Here is a 16,851-nt window from a genome sequence, read left to right as displayed (position 1 = left end):
TCATTGTGCATTCAGAGCGTCAGAGACGGATCACGAACTTGGAACGAGGCAAGAACAGTAGAGGAAGTCTGCGGTGTCCTTTACAAAGACACCTTTCCGGCATTCACCTTAAATCATAGATACCGGAACGGGGATTTGAACTCCCGTCCTTGTGTATGCGAATCCACGGTCTTACTACTGCAGCACAGGGCGCTGTTGCGAGTTGTAGCAGACATAGGGATTTTAATCTAGGTAATACGGTACTGTAGCAGAATGACTGTACTGAAAGACAGACGAGCCAAAAATGAGTTTAATATTCTGGTCCTGCGATGCAGGACGTATCAGATATCAAGCTGATAAGAACAGATTTTTATTTATCGAGATAATTCTTAGTTACATATTGACGTAGTATAAATTTAAGAAAAGAATATTCATGACTCTACATAATGCGAGTTTTACAGATTTAAGAAATTTTAGATAAAATTTAGAGAAACGGTTCTAACCGTACTTAAGTATTATATTACTATTCTATTTCGTGGGTTAAGCCCACTACTTAAATATTGGGAGGCCGCGTTAGGCGCGGATACTTAAGTATATCAATCTTAAGAATAGTTCCGCGATAGGTGCGGCCTTAGTTAGACCAGGGGGGGGGGGGGGGGGGGAGGGTTGGAGCTAATTTAGGAGCTATTTTTTTAAACCATGTTGTGATGATGATATTTGATTTGTGGAGCGCTCAGCTGCGTTGTTATCGGCTCCCGTACAAATTCACAATCTTTCCACTACCCAGTCTCGCCACTTTACCCAATGATGACGACAACACAAGCTCTCAGTGCTCGGGCGGAGAAAATCCTGGACCCGTCCGGGAATCGAACGGGGGTCCCCGTGATGCAGAGGCAGCGACGCTAGCCACTAAACCGTGTCGTGGGATGCTATTAGCGATGTCATTTCTAGATCTGCGATGTCAGTTGTAATGTTTATATTGAGACGTGGTTTGTTAACGACAATTTGAAGTTCAGTAACATAAATAAGTAGTATTAATTTTTAGTATACTTTATCGGAGCATGTGATGTGCGCGCAAACGCTTCCCTCCTCTCTCTCTCTATCTCTCTCTCTCTCTTTCTCCCTCTCTCGTGGGCAAATGCATGCAATAAAGTGGGAAATACCCATTCAGGGTTACTGCTTTTTATAAAACTGCGAAATATGCAAGATACCCGTATCATTTTCACTCCAGTTTTGACACGCAAGTTAAGGAGCTCATTTGAGTGTGCATTAAATTGAGAATGACGAAAATAATATTGATGTCTGCTGGTGATTATTTGCAATATTGATGCTTATTTAAGGGTGAAATGCAATAATAGTCGTTTTTCTACTAATATTTATTTATTACAAAGTATTTCTCAGCTTATTAAACCATCATCTGGTACCAAATAACTATCGTCCACAAAACTGGGAGGAACCAAAAATTAAAACTGAAGATATTACTGACAAACAGGATGGATCGCCACGACATTAGGTAGCAGTTTCCAACGGGGTATCTTTCGAATGAAAAAAAGTGCTTACAAAATTAATTCAGCAGCTGAGTGTACACCATTTTAATACTTCCTAGAAAACGAAAATTATTTGCTGGTTTGAAATCCGAACCGACGACGTTACCATTCCCGGAAAATGCTCTTTCCATGTTTCTAAGACTTTTATGTAAACAAGAGACTCACTTCTCTCCCTTCAGTCTCGCCTAACACTCTATAAACGCATTTTCGGGCCCAATTTTAAGCTGGAATTTGTCTTCGTAGAACACAGAAACCTGTCAAATGGAGAGGAGTCGTTTGCACCAGCATTGACAATAGCTATTGTCCACTTTGTTTGTCAGCGTTGAAATTAATGGCACATTTGCTTAATAAAATACGCCGCGCAGCACAGTCAAAGGGTCACTTTTTTGAAACGCGGTAACCGTCTCCCTTTGCAACAAAGAAGTTTTAAATTTGGCTCATAGTGCCTACAACCTTCCTCTGTGACGGTGCAAAACCGTGTCGCTCTGCTACACTTGAACTCGGTGTCGACTCAAGCGAAAAAGAGGTCAAATCTCCGACGCTCATGCGAGGTGTAAGCTCGTTTAATATCGCCACATTAGCATGAAATTTCAACATAATTACAACCAACGCCACCGTGTACATTTCAAGCTGGGGAAAGATCGTCACACCCCTTACTACCCACATTTTATCCTCTCTTTGGATGCCTCTACGATGGAACTCAGAACCGCGACATCCAGCGTTTAAATCAAGCGGTTTTATTAGGGGTGCCGAGGAATAGATTTCAGATACACCGCCGGTCAGAATCGGCACGAAAACGCGTAAAGAGCGTCAATGCAACCACCTCTTCGCTTAGAGCGTTAATTCCATCTACATTTACATCTACATACACATACATATTCCGCAATCCACCATACGGTGCGTGGCGGAGGGTACCTTGTACCACAACTAGCATCTTCTCTCCCTGTTCCACTCCCAAACAAAACGAGGGATTGCAACATTGACACTTAGGTATATAAAACAGTAAAAGATTCGTATAACACTCCCAAGTTTGGCAACACCCTAGGTACAACCCGCGCACATTCAGCTGAATCGCACTCAGATGCTGCTCTAGTGCCTCCTTTGGGCCATGTGGAATCTAAGGAGCGTCTAAACGGTTGCCTGCAGCCAATGAGCCAAATTTCAAACTTCTGCATCGCAATGTGAAACAATTAGGGGGTTTAAAAAAGTAACCCTTTAATTGAGTTATGTAACTTAATGAGCCAAAATCTTAAATAAACGTTGCACTCCTACTGAAGCAGACCAGTGACTCAGTCTAATACATTACTGACTGCAACATCTTGTAATGGTTCTTTATTTACGTAACCCCCGTTCTCGATACCAGTAATATCCTACTAGTTTTCTGCGAAGTAACAGACATATTTTTGTGACAATATTCACATTTGGTTTTATTAATGTAAAGGTACTCCGATGTATCGATATATCACAGTTATACGGTTCTTGTGTGTATTCATTTCCGTGAGACTGTCATAATCTTTGACTTGCTTGTAACCGTTTTGGCGCGAATGCGCACAGAGCAGTCTTTGTTTCACTTTGCAGTTGTTATTTCGCTTTGTAAAACAACAGTCAAGTCTTGTGTTTGGTTAAAGTGGAAATTAAATATATGAAGATTGATACAAAACTGTTTTCTTGATGATGTGACAATTGAGAAGAAGTATATGTGAATTTACAAGAAGTTTAATAAAAATGTGCATCGTGAACACCAAGTCAAAAAATTATTTCTACCATACCATTGTTCTGATCTGGGATTGTTTGATCATTAAGAATTTCCTGAAAAAACGCATTTGTTAGGTCTTCAAATATTGCTAAAATACAGATCTGGACCTTCTAGCAGTCAAAGTGGAATCACCCTAGAATCAACAAGATGAGCCATAACAACTTCGACGAAATCTACTTGGGAATCCATTCAAGATAAGTGCCAAAACTAATGACTTTTTTACAGTGACTTCATTTTTTCCATTCTGACGATACCATCCAGAGTCAATAACTTTGTTGATGCACGATAAATCGAACATATGCTGCGTGAGCAACATTATTAATCTGATTTATAACCTACTTTGCAAGTGGTAGTATTGTTAGAATCTGAAACCACAGTGACAAGAGCTCCCGACGACGCAGAGAGAAAACTGCGCTGACGAATGCCTTCTATATTGTACATCTTAGAACGACAAATTCCGAAAAATATATTTTCATTTCAAACCAAAGAAGGCGTTTATGGCCAGAGTAAACAGCTGTAGTTCCTCAGGAACTCTTTGTTGCTCTGTATACTTACTAACAACTGGAGGCCCTGTGATGTTTATATTGAAATTCGAACTTCTATCCCTGTGAATACTATTTCAGTGCCTAACCAGTGCGCCGCGGCGTCCGATTGTTCGTGCTATTTTGTTGCCGTATTAATCGCGCTCAGTTCGTTTTCGTAGAACATCAGGGTATTTCTACTACGGCGAGAACCTGCATCGAAAGAGTTTAATTGCCTGTCATGGGTAATAAAGCTGCACTAGTGACCCCGGGCATTGTTGACACTGTTCCACGAAAGTACTCGCTATCTAATTACGACTGGGATATTTATAGGAACAACGCTGGCGCTCCTATGGCTATTTCATTATTCAGCAATTACGTTTCAATTACTCCAGCGGAGTGTTATATAGGTCGATGACAATTTGCATCGTATTACCGTCGCCATGCATATTAACACGCCGATCGGCAGGCGCCAGGCGGCCGCCTAAGACTGAAGAAAATATGCCTAGGCCGGAAACGGACGCCATTGCAGCGGGGCGCAGGTTCGGAGCCCGGGAGCGGCGCTGGCGCTGCGTGGTTTGGTGGCTGCGGCCGTCCATCTGCGAGCTTCATCCCGTCACGGCGCGGGGCGCCTGCCCGACAGATATCCGGCCGGGCAGCCGTCACGCGGGGATCAAGATTTATTGCGTTGCCTAATGCAGCGGTCTGCTGAATATTCAGGGACTGTGTTTATCCCGCGTCGCTGCAATGGCCGGCCTTCCCTCGCACCCTCCGTGACAGCCAGTATAATGCCTTCTCTCTGTGCTGGAATATTTTTGGACCTCATTTTGTTCTCGAACTGTTACACTCCTTCCACAAAGTCTGTACTGCAGAAGCTACCTAATGTTGTGTGGCGGAGGGTACGTTCTGTATCACTGGCACCTCCTCCGTTTCCTATTCCAGTCGTGAATGGCGCACGGGAAGAATGATTGTTGTTAAGCCTCTACTTGACCTCTAAACGCTCTAATTTAACCTTGTGCAACTTTCGCGAAACGTATATTTGTTGACTCTTGTAGTACTGTAAGCTCCCTGAATTTTGCCGGCCGAAGTGGCCGTGCGGTTAAAGGCGCTGCAGTCTGGAACCGCAAGACCGCTACGGTCGCAGGTTCGAATCCTGCCTCGGGCATGGATGTTTGTGGTGTTCTTAGGTTAGTTAGGTTTAACTAGTTCTAAGTTCTAGGGGACTAATGACCACAGCAGTTGAGTCCCATAGTGCTCAGAGCCATTTGAACCATTTCCCTGAATTTTAGAATCAAACCCTTGCATCCGAACGTTGAGCTTGCCGAGTTTCTGACGTCATAGCGTGGAGCTGCACGTTGGGGAGTCTTTCTGAACGTGTGGGGCGACCTTTGGCACGTCATATACTCTGAACGTGCGTTTGAAGGTTGACCAGAGATGGCACAACACCATCTACGTGACAAACACTCCATATTTCTTCAGTACAGAGTTGTGAGGCGTCATATTGGCTTTCAGTTGAAGCCCGTATGTATATATAGCGTTTCTGAGCACTACCAAATTGATAATGTCTTGAAAACCCGTCGTTAATTGTATGATTCGGGATATTGTTCAAATGGCTGAAATGGCTCTGAGCACTATGCGACTTAACTTCTGAGGTCATCAGTCGCCTAGAACTTAGAACTAATTAAACCTAACTAACCTAAGGACATCACACATATCCATGCCCGATGCAGGATTAGAAACTGCGACCGTAGCGGTCGCTCGGTTCCAGACTGTAGCGCCTAGAAACGCACGGCCACCCGGCCGGCAAAGAATTATTGTAACTTGGGTAGTACGAGACTATGGTATTTCAAGGTAACGGCATTTCGAGGATCCGTCAAAATGCATTGTTCTTGCCACAGTTTGTTATAGTTACATTTCAGTTAGTAATGTGGCTACGATTAAACCTTTCCGAGAACGTTATGACAGTAGATATTGTTAACAATAATTCGTGGTTGATTTAGCTCAATGAATAGTGTCGCAGTTTGTAGGGGAAAGGCAGTTGTGTTGTTGATTCGAGTTCTACTACATGCAGTTTTTCTTTTTAATCTCCACATTTTCATTCATTCTGATTCTGTAATTTTCATATAAGTATATTCCACAATATTCAATGTTATGTAAATATAACTCTTTCTGAGGAGTGAGCTTTTTCAAAATCTACAGGACAACTTGCACTCCTTACAGTAGGATATTTTGCGCTTTTTTTCTTTTAAGTTTTGTAATTCAAATGATTAAAAGATTCTTCTTCTGAACAGGAACAGTGATCGAGTAAGAATGACCCTAGGGTTTCCTAACAACTGAAAATAACGAAATAATTTTTAACTCATGTGGAGAACTATTGTAAATTTGTACCACATTAGTCGTAATGGAAATTTTACATACCGGCTTCGTTACTGGCTGGACATGGTACATTTTTTTTTGCCTTACAACATGCCCATGGATATTGAACCTTTATATACAGGGTGGCCCATTGATCGTGACCAGGCCAAAAATCTCACGAAATAAGCGTCAAACGAAAAAACTACAAAGAACGAAACTTGCCTAGCTTCAAGGGGGAAACCAGATAGCGCTATGGTTGACCAGCTAGATATCGCTGCCATAGGTCAAACGGATATCAACTGCGTTTTTTTTAATAGAAACCCCCATTTTTTATTATATATTCGTGTAGTACGTAAAGAAATATGAATGTTTTAGTTGGACCACTTTTTTCGCTTTGTGATAGATGGCGCTATAATAGTCATAAACATATGGCTCACAATTTTATACGAACTGTTGGTAACAGGAAGGTTTTTTAAATTAAAATACAGAACGTTTGAACATTTTATTTCGGTTGTTCCAATGTGATACATGTACCTTTGTGAACTTAGTTCTGAGAACGCATGCTGTTACAGGGTGATTGCCTATAAATACCACATTAATGCAATATATGCTCAAAATGATGTCCGTCAACCTCAGTGCTTTTGGCAATACTTGTAACGACATTCCTCTCAACAGCGAGTTGTTCGCCTTCCGTAATGTTCGCACATGCATTAACAATGGGCTGACGAATATTGCCAGGCGTTGTCGGTGGATCACGATAGCAAATATCCTTCAACTTTCCCCATAGAAATAAATCCGGGGGCGTCAGATCCGGTGAACGTGCGGGCCATGGTATGGTGCTTCAACAACCAATCCACCTGTCATGAAATATGATGCTATTCAATACCGCTTCAATCGCACGCGAGCACCGGACATCCATCATGTTGGAAGTACATCGCCATTCTGTCATGCAGTGAAACATCTTGTAGTAACGTCGGTAGAACATTACGTAGGAAATTCAGCATACATTGCACAATTTAGATTTACATCGATAAAATGAGGGCCAATTATCATTCCTCCCATAATTTCGCACTATACATTAACCCCCAAGGCCGCTGATGTTCCACTTGTCGCAGCCATCGTGGATTTTCCGTTGCCCAATAGTGCATATTATGCCGGTTTACGTTACCGCTGTTGGTGAATGACGTTTCGTCGCTGAATAGAACTCGTGCAAGAAATTTGTCATCGTCCCGTAATTTCTCTTGTGCCCAGTGGCAGAATTGTACACGACGTTCAGAGTCGTCGCCATGCAATTCCTGGTGCATAGAAATATGGTACGGGTGCAATCGATATTGATGTAGCATCAACACAGACATTTCTGAGATTCCCGATTATCGCGCAATTTGACTGCTACTGATGTGCGGACTATCCGCGACAGTAGCTAGAACACCTACTTGGGCATCATCATTTGTTGCAGGTCGTGGTTGACGTTTCACATGTGGCTGAACACTTCCTGTTTCCTTAAATAATTTAACTATCCGGCGAACGGTTCGGACACTTGGATGATGTCCAGGATACCAAGCAACATACGTAGCACACGCCCGTTGGGCATCTTGATCACAATAGTCATACATCAACACAATGTCGACCTTTTCCGCAATTGGTAAACGGTCGATTTTAACACGGGTAATATATCACGAAGCAAATATCGTCCGCATTGGCGGAATATTACGTGATACCACGTACTTATACGTTTGTGACTATTACAGCGCTATCTATGCAAAGCGAAAAAAGTGGTCCAACTAAAACATTCATATATCCGTTTCACCTAGGGCAGCGCCATCTAGAGGGCCAACCATAGCGCCATCTGGTTTCCCCCTTCAGGCTAGACGAGTTTCGTTGTTTGTAGTTTTTTCGTTTGATGCTTATTGCGTGAGATATTTGGCCAGGTCACTATGAGTGGACCACCCTGCATACTACAGACAACAGTATGACTAGCGGATGGGCGAGGGAGGACATGTGCGTTTTAATATAGCTAAGTAGGAATTTTACGGGCGTCTGTTTCTTAAACAGTGTGATTTACGAGCCAGGTACAGCCGACAACTGCCGCTGGAGTGAGTTGGGATCGGTTGTACCACGTTGGGGAACACGTACCGTATGCACAAGTCGAATAGTTTCTGAGCGGTCCGTAGCACGTTGAATTCGGCACGGTCAGCGTTTGCGTTCAAAGGTACGCTACGTATGCCGACGGCTTGTCATATAGTGTTACACAACGCCAGTCCTTTAATATCTGCTACCTGAACTGGATGAGCATCTACATCCACATCTGTGTACACAATCTACAGTGGACTGTGAAGAGCATGACAAAGAGTGTTTACTAATTAACCACATGTTAGTGGTTCTACAGTATGGAGCGTGGGAAGAATTACTCTTTAAATAACTCTGCATGTGCTGTACTTACAAAGGGGCCGCGCCTAAGTGTTATCAGCTATTACGTCCAAATTTATGGTGTATGCAGGGCTCGGCCAAAAATGAAACTGACAGAAGTGGGAACTCCAGATGACCAAGCGTTTTGAGAATATAAGACTTCTGACGCGGTCGGGTGAACCATGAGCCACGTATCTTAGCGTGGTTTTTAGACAGCGGTTGACGTAGCAGAAAGAGTGTAGAGCGATAAAGAGAATGGTAAACCGAGGGCTTTGGGGTCGAATATCTATCAGAAAACTCTTACTATTTTCGATTTTTACGTTGCTTACACGCAGATGGACCGAAATACTGCTCAGTACATTGTACGTATTAATATGAAACGCAAAAGATAGAGAAAAATTTGGATTCCAAATAAATTATAAACTTCTGACATCGTCACCGCCGGCACGATTTGTAATATTATGAACGTTGAATAAATTTGCAACTGCCAAGATCGCTAAAATCATTTATTCATATTCATATTCACAACTGGCACCATCTTCGGATCTATGTTTACAGCATTACACAATCTTCTCATTCCGCAGAGTAAGTGGGGTATACAAATGTAAGGCCAATTGGTATTGTGAGCTGTAGTAGAAGTCGGCATGTCAATTTTAAAATAACAGCAGTTCTAAAGCGATAGTGAATGTGAGCACTTGTAACTGGCCCAAGAACTTGTGTTTACATAGCAGTTATTTTAAAATGGACAGGACTACTTCTAGCATAGCTTACGATAACGCCATGGACATATAGTTTATAACACCACTTACTATACTGAAGGAGGAGATTGTGTAATGATGTAAACATAGATCCGAAGATGGTAACAGAAAATTGCCGAAACCGCTAATCTACGTATATGGATAAATGATTTTAGCGAGCTTGGCAGTTGAAAATTTGTTCAGTGTAGAAATAAATTTCAAGAAAAGAGTTGTAGGCGTATATGAGAATTACTTATATAGAATCAGATGTTACTCTTACTTTGAAATTAATGATTTACTGGTACTGGGGTGATATTCATCGTGGAAATAGGAGAAGCAGTAATTTTCTTGGGCTCTTCCACACTTTATAAACGCCGCATTTTTAAATAAGATGTTTGTTTTAAGGTTTCTACAGAAATACAACCTTTGTTTACATGCATAACACGGTATTTCTAAACGCACAATTTGGCACCAAACCACGCGTAATGGATCATTTCGCTAAATATTGGCGAGGATGGCCGGTAATCTACAGTGGAATGTATTCTGATGCAGTCTTTCTATAGATATAATTTCCTTTTCTCTCTTGATGGAATAAGAGAGCTTTTTTACGCTTTTTGATTAAATTATTTATCTGACGATAAAAAGAGACATCGCACGGTTGGAATAGCGGGCTGCATTTTGGGGGAATCGTTTTAATACCGCAAGATTCCAAACCTTCTTCATGTTGAAAAATCTCATAGTATAATTATGGATTTGTTTCTCCCCCACACGAGTGAAGTGGCAGAAGAAATTTGTTCTCGTGTTCGTTTAGCTTCATCACATCAGTCAACAAATAGATTTTCGTACCTTTTATGAAATGTTAATAAATGGAGCACACTGAACATTACTTCGGTTTATTTTCGGTGTAAGTAAAGCAAAAACTGAAGATAGAAAATAAAAAGTAAGTTTCTGCAAAAAGACTACCCGCAGATCACGGTTCTGTACTCCTACCTCTGCGCCAAGTGCTGCCTAAACCGTGTAAACGTAAATACATCATATTTCTCCAGCCTGCGACAGCAACGTTATTTTTTGTAAACTCTTAGCCATCTGGAGCGTCCACTTCTGTCACTTTCATTTCTGTCCAATACCTGTCTATCCAACAAATATGGACGAAATCTGTGAGAAGGAGTCGGTAGAACCCTCTTGTTAGTTTAATTTTGCGTTCGCGGTGCCTAGGCAATGATATATCGTGGAGTGGGGTGGGGGAGGGGATGAAGGAGGGTAAAGTGCGCGTACTTTGAGATTCTTCAGTTGACAGTCGTTCCCGCAGATTTGCAAATAGCCTTTTGGGGCATATTTGGCGATTATCTTCAAGCGGCTACAAACACAGCTTTTTCAGCATTTCAGTGTCGCCCTACCTTGAGAGAAAGGAAGCTGTGAGTATTCGTGCTGCCCTTCATTGAATACATTCACTATGCCCTTCAATATGGAAAGATTTCCTAAGATGGGACGCACAAGTTTTTTGTGAGCAGCCTCTTTCTAGACTTTTTGGCTTTTCCCAGCACACCACCAAATAACAGAAGTTAGCCACTTATTTCACCTACCACTGAGCCTATGTCTATACAAGCTGATGCAGGCAGGCATTTGTGCGTGTCGACTAATACCAGATTTGACTCATTGACATAATTCATCTTTGCGTCTTCTGAAATGTACAATTTCACATTTCTGAACATTTAATGCAGGTTGTCAATACTGAAACACGGCATTACGCTTTCTTGCCGACACCACAGTGATCTGCATATTCTAACTGTCTAAATACAGCAGTCTAGATCATATTTTTGTTATGTTTTCGATAATCGGCTTCAACTGCTGTAGGTCATATTCATGGCTACAAATGAATAAAAAAAATTAAAATTAGCTATATATTACACACAATAAGTGTATCGGGCAGCAAAGTAAAATTTAAAAAAGTATGTTTATTTCAACACAGACACAGATTAGCATTTAATTTTTCGTGACGTGCGGCATTTTCACATTTATGTAATCGTACAGGTACCGCTAATAGTTCAAATGACGACGCACGAAATTCGCTACAACGAGGTTTTGCGGAAGTTGATGCATTCACTTATAATCTATTTTATTTACATTATTTTTTTGGTGGATACATTTATTGTACGCAACATATAACCAATTTTAATTTTTTAACATTCATTTCCAAATCTGAAGATGCCCTGTAGAAACTGAAAACAGCTGTCGAAAATATATGCAGTTTGTTATCTAGACTGTGTTGCTCCACTGTGAAACCTTATCAAGACCTGACTAAATATCTGGGTAACTGCTTTTCACATGTGATTTCATTATCGATAACCACACCATCTGCAAATGTCTTACACTACTAGTAATAATGTCTCCCAGACCATAAATATGGAAGAACATGAAAAGCAAGAGTCCCAAACTCGGACACACTTGAAGATATTTCAATTTCTGGGGAAAATTCTCCGACCAAGATAACACGCTGCGTCCTGCCTACCAAGAAACCCTCAATCAACTCACAAATTTTATTTGATACGCAATATGATCGTATTTTTGATAACTAATATTGGTGCGGTACCGAGTCACATAGTATATTGCTGAGAAGCTTTCTGAACTAACCTGCAACGAACGTGCTGCTCTTCTTTGGATCTTCCCTTTTTGCTCTGTCAGTCCTACCTCGTGAGAGTTCTACATCAACAATCAACACTAGCGTGACTGTACGACAGCTACCTCTTTCGTGAGATTTTATTGAAGTGACTCTTGTCACGTATAGTTCGCGAATCGTGCATTCAAGCAATAATTGGTCTTTTAAGTGTAGTACGTGCAGTGTTATCAAGAAACCCTCAATCAACTCATAAATTTTATTTGGGACCCAATATGATCGTATTTTTGATAAATAACGTTGGTGCGGTACCGAGTGACATTTTGCTGATACTCTTAGTGAACTAACATGTAACGAACGTGCTTCTCTTCTTTGGATATTCCCTATTTGCTCTGTCAGTCCTACCTCGTGAATGTTCCACATCAACAGTCAATACTCGCGTGACTGTTCGATAGCTACCTCTTTCGTGATATTTTATTGAAGTGATTCTTCTCACGTATAGTTCGCGAATAGTCCATTCAAACAATAATTGGTCTTTAAGTGTAGTACGTGCAATGTCCTTAGGCCTTACGACTTAACAAACCAGACTGGAAGCCCAGAGTAATAGATACTGAATGACAGCTGCTACTTAAATAACCACTTTCTCAATATCTGGCGCAACAGAGGAGTCTGCATTTACATCTGCATACATAAACCGCACTCTGCCATACAGTATATCGCGAATGTGCCTTGTACCACTACTAGACGCTTCTTGTTCTGTTCCACTAGCAAATAGGGCGAGGGAAAAACGAATATCTATATACAAGAGCCCTGTCTCTTATATGTTTTCACAGCTCTTACGCGAAATGTACGTTTGTGATAATAAAATCGTCCTTCCGTCAGCTGTAATTGCGGGTGCCCTAAGTTTTCTCAGAAGTTTTCGCTTAAAAAACATCTTCCCAATATGGATTCCCGTTTCTGTTCGCGAAACATCTCCGTAACACTCGCTTGTTGATTGTATCTGCCGGTAATAAATCAAGCAGCACAGCTTCCAATTGCTTAGACGCCTTTCCTTAACCCGATATGGCGGGAATCACAAACACCAGCACTGAATAGTGGATCGGATAGCTGTTATATACTCTGTCTCCCTTATAGGTGAGCTGCACACTGCTAAAATTCTCCCGTCGTACCGAAGGCGACGTTTCACCTTCCCTACTGCGTCCTCAAGCGCCCGCTCCATTTAGTAATGTATCGCAACATTGAGTAAGCAGTAAAGGTTCAAATGGTTCAAATGGCTCTGAACACTATGGGACTTAACATCTGTGGTCATCAGTCCCCTACAACTTAGAACTACTTAAACCTAACTAACCTAAGGACATCACACACATCCATGCCCGAGGCAGGATTCGAACCTGCGACCGGAGCGGTCACGCGGTTCCAGACTGAAGCGCCTTTAACCGCACGGCCACACCGGCCGGCAGCAGTAAAGGAAACAAAGGAAAAGTTCGGAGTAGGTATTAAAATCCAAGGAGAAGAAATAAAATCTTTGAGGTTCGCCGATGACATTGTAATTCTGTCAGAGACAGCAAAGGACTTGGAAGAGCAGTTGAACGGAATGGACAGTGTCTTGAAAGGAGGGTATAAGATGAACATCAACAAAAGCAAAACGAGGGTAATGGAATGTAGTGAAATTAAGTCGGGTGATACTGAGGAAATGAGACACTTAAAGTAGTAAAGGAGTTTTGCTATTTGGGGAGCAAAATAACTGATGATGGTCGAAGTAGAGAGGATATAAAATGTAGACTGGCAAGGAAAGCGTTTCTGAAGAAGAGAAATTTGTTAACATCGAGTATTGATTTAAGTTTCAGGAAGTCGTTTCTGAAAGTATTTGTATGGACTGTAGCCATGTATGCAAGTGAAACATGGACGATAAAGAGTTTAGACAAGAAGAGAATAGAAGCTTTCGAAATGCTGAAGATTAGATGGGTAGATCACATAACTAATGAGGAGGTACTGAATAGAATTGGGGAGAAGAGGAGTTTGTGGCACAACTTGACTACAAGAAGGGGTCGGTTGGTAGGACATGTTCTGAGGCATGAAGGGATCATCAGTTTAGTACTGGAGGGCAGCGTGGAGGGTAGAAATCGTAGAGGGAGACCAAGAGATGAATACACTAAGCAGATTCAGAAGGATGCAGGCTGCAGTAGGTACTGGAAGATGAAGAAGCTTGCACAGGATAGAGTAGCATGGAGAGCTGCATCAAACCAGTCTCACGTCTGAAGACCACAATGGAGAGCTGCATCAAACCAGTCTCACGACTGAAGACCACAACAACAACAACAACAACATCGCAACATTACGCGTAGATACTTAACCGACGTGACTGAGTCATGTAACACACCACTAACACTGTTTTTGACATTGCAGGATTGTTTTCGCTACATTTAGAGCAAGCTGCCATTTATCATGCCAAATGAAGTTCTGTCTAAATCATACTGTACCCTTCTGTATGCACTCAAAGAAGATGTTTTCCCTTACACTAGTGTTATCAGCAATCAATAGCAAATTGCTGCTCACGCTATCAGTCAGTTCATTTATGTTCATAGAAAACAAGAGTGGTTTTATCACACTTCACTGGGGCTGCATTCATCATCCTTTCTTCCTCCACCTTGGCCCTTCCACAGTGCGCCGATTAATTCTTCTGCGTCGTATAGAGGTGCTAGCACGATCATTCGAAACCTGTGAACATCGACTTGATACAAGCAGGTACGTGATGTACCGCTGTTGATCAGTTCCACTGAATACTGAAGTTCATTTAACAAAATTAAACTGTGAATTTACAGAAATTCCAGAAGAGCTGCTTAGTCCCATTCCGACTATGAAATTAAAGTTGATGTTCATAATTACTATTCACTGATCAGCATTACGCGCCAGCTTTACCGAGACCCCCGCGTGATTATGAATATTTTGAATTGCAGGACTTTAGTGTACGACTATACTGTCGGACGTGGCCGAGTCCTTGTCCAATCACCGTACAACAACACTGACGCACCGCTACAACCCCCGCAAAACGAAGTGGGCAGTGCTCTCTTGTTTTCCTGCCCGCGTGTTGTCCCATCTTCCTGTATTCTTATATCACAAATTTGCGTCAGAATGCATGTTACTAGTGCAGTGCAAAAATCATTTAAATCAAGTATCTTGCACAAAAATTATAAGTGAAAATATAAGAGCGCTATCATGAAGAAGAAATATATTTAATTATTTCATGTTCATGTCTATGTACTGTCATCCTTATAGGAAATTGTCTCCTCTTTCTTCTAAAAGTTCCGAGATGTCTCTCAACATTCTCTCGCGTTTTATTTATTCAAATTTAATCTCATTTTTTATCTCTTTTCTAAATAAATGCGAATATTTTAGATATTTTGATAGTGTAGTCTTTATAGTTAGATATTTATTTATTTAATTATTTCATTAACAGTACAGAGTAAGCCACGGCCTTGAAATGTAAGGTGGGTCGTATGATTCTAAATCTAGTTTGATATGCTGTTTGGTGTCAATACGTTTCTTCCTGCTACTTGATAAATGTGCATGTTGTGTGGCCAGCGCCTCCCGTCAGGTAGACCGTTCGCCGAGTGCAGGTCTTTCGATTTGACGCCACTTCGGTGACTTGCGCGTCGACGGGGATGAAATGATGACGATTAGGACAACACAACACCTAGACCCTGAGCGGAGAAAATCTCCGTCCCAGCCGGGAATCGAACCCGGGCCCTTAGGATTGACATTCTGTCGCGCTGACCACTCTGCTACCGGGGCGGACTGCTACTTGATTACAAATTAATTAATCATATTATTTTAATACTTCAAGCTATTGGGATAGTCTGGTATACTGTTTGGCAATTATGAGCAGCTGAATTGGTAGCTGTATCTAGCAGCTGTCCAACGATATCTCGAATTTACGAACTTCCAGCACGCTGGAGTAACTTTGGTCATCAACTTCTGTTAATCAACAGAATGAGAAACCAGTCCAAGTTGCAAATATCTTATTTTTGATTCGATAATTAGTTCGGGGCCGAAACCAATTTTCAGTTAGACATAACGAAGTCGAAAATGGCGTTTCAGAAGACGTCAAAAAATGTGTAATGTACATTTACAGTGCACACAGATAACTGTATTACACACTTTTGAAATCCTTTGAAACGCAGTTTTCGACTTCGTTATGTTGATTTGATGATGGGTCTCGACCCGAAACTAGTCATCGAATGACAAATAAAATATTTGGAACTTGGACTGGTTTTTAATTCTATTGATTTTTCGGATGTTAAAACGTGACAATTCTTTTTCGTGTTATTAATTTTACAAGTGCTACTGCACTTTCCTATCTTACACTGCAAATATCTTTTGATACAGTTGACTTATTGAGAAGTCAGTAATTCTCTGTTTGAATTTTCTGTAATCTGCTGTACTTGTTTATTATGCAGCACATCGGTGACCTCTGTTCACCCCGACTTCTAGTGGCCGCCGGATTTTCCCCTACACCACTGCCTTCGTCTAACATTGGTGCCTGCTTTCAACGAATCCCACAACCTGTCTGTCAGGTGTTGTCTTAGTGCACCTTTTCAGCTCGTTAAATTTACCACCTTAAAGGTGTAATTGTCCCAGACGAGGGGCCTGGTAGGAGGCGCCAAAATCCGATGATCTTACCTCTCATTCTTCCAACGAGGCTGTCACGTCACATTTCTAATTATCTTATAGAGCCAAGAACAGCCAGATAGTTACAATCTGTAATAAAATTCAGTAGAGGGGGAATCAACTTCAACTAATACTTAATCCTCGTTGTTCAGTAACTTTTTATCAGTGCAGTACGTTTTTTGTAAGGCATGTATGGTTATGGATTTGGATGACACATGTACACTCTGTTCATAGGCTTCCACGGCCACGATCAGATTCCACAAAATTG

The 16,851-nt window shown here is 41.5% G+C and overlaps 1 pseudogene; it reads right to left on the bottom strand.

The window, feature by feature from the left end:
* Positions 1-217: 217 nt before the first annotated feature.
* On the bottom strand, positions 218-366 carry LOC124778130 (annotated as a pseudogene).
* Positions 367-16,851: the final 16,485 nt, after the last annotated feature.

Source organism: Schistocerca piceifrons, chromosome 2 (genome assembly GCF_021461385.2).
Source record: "Schistocerca piceifrons isolate TAMUIC-IGC-003096 chromosome 2, iqSchPice1.1, whole genome shotgun sequence".
In the NCBI taxonomy this organism is placed as follows: Eukaryota; Metazoa; Arthropoda; class Insecta; order Orthoptera; family Acrididae; genus Schistocerca; species Schistocerca piceifrons.
Note: the sequence above shows the minus strand (reverse complement) of the source record. Positions and strands in the feature narration are given on the sequence as shown.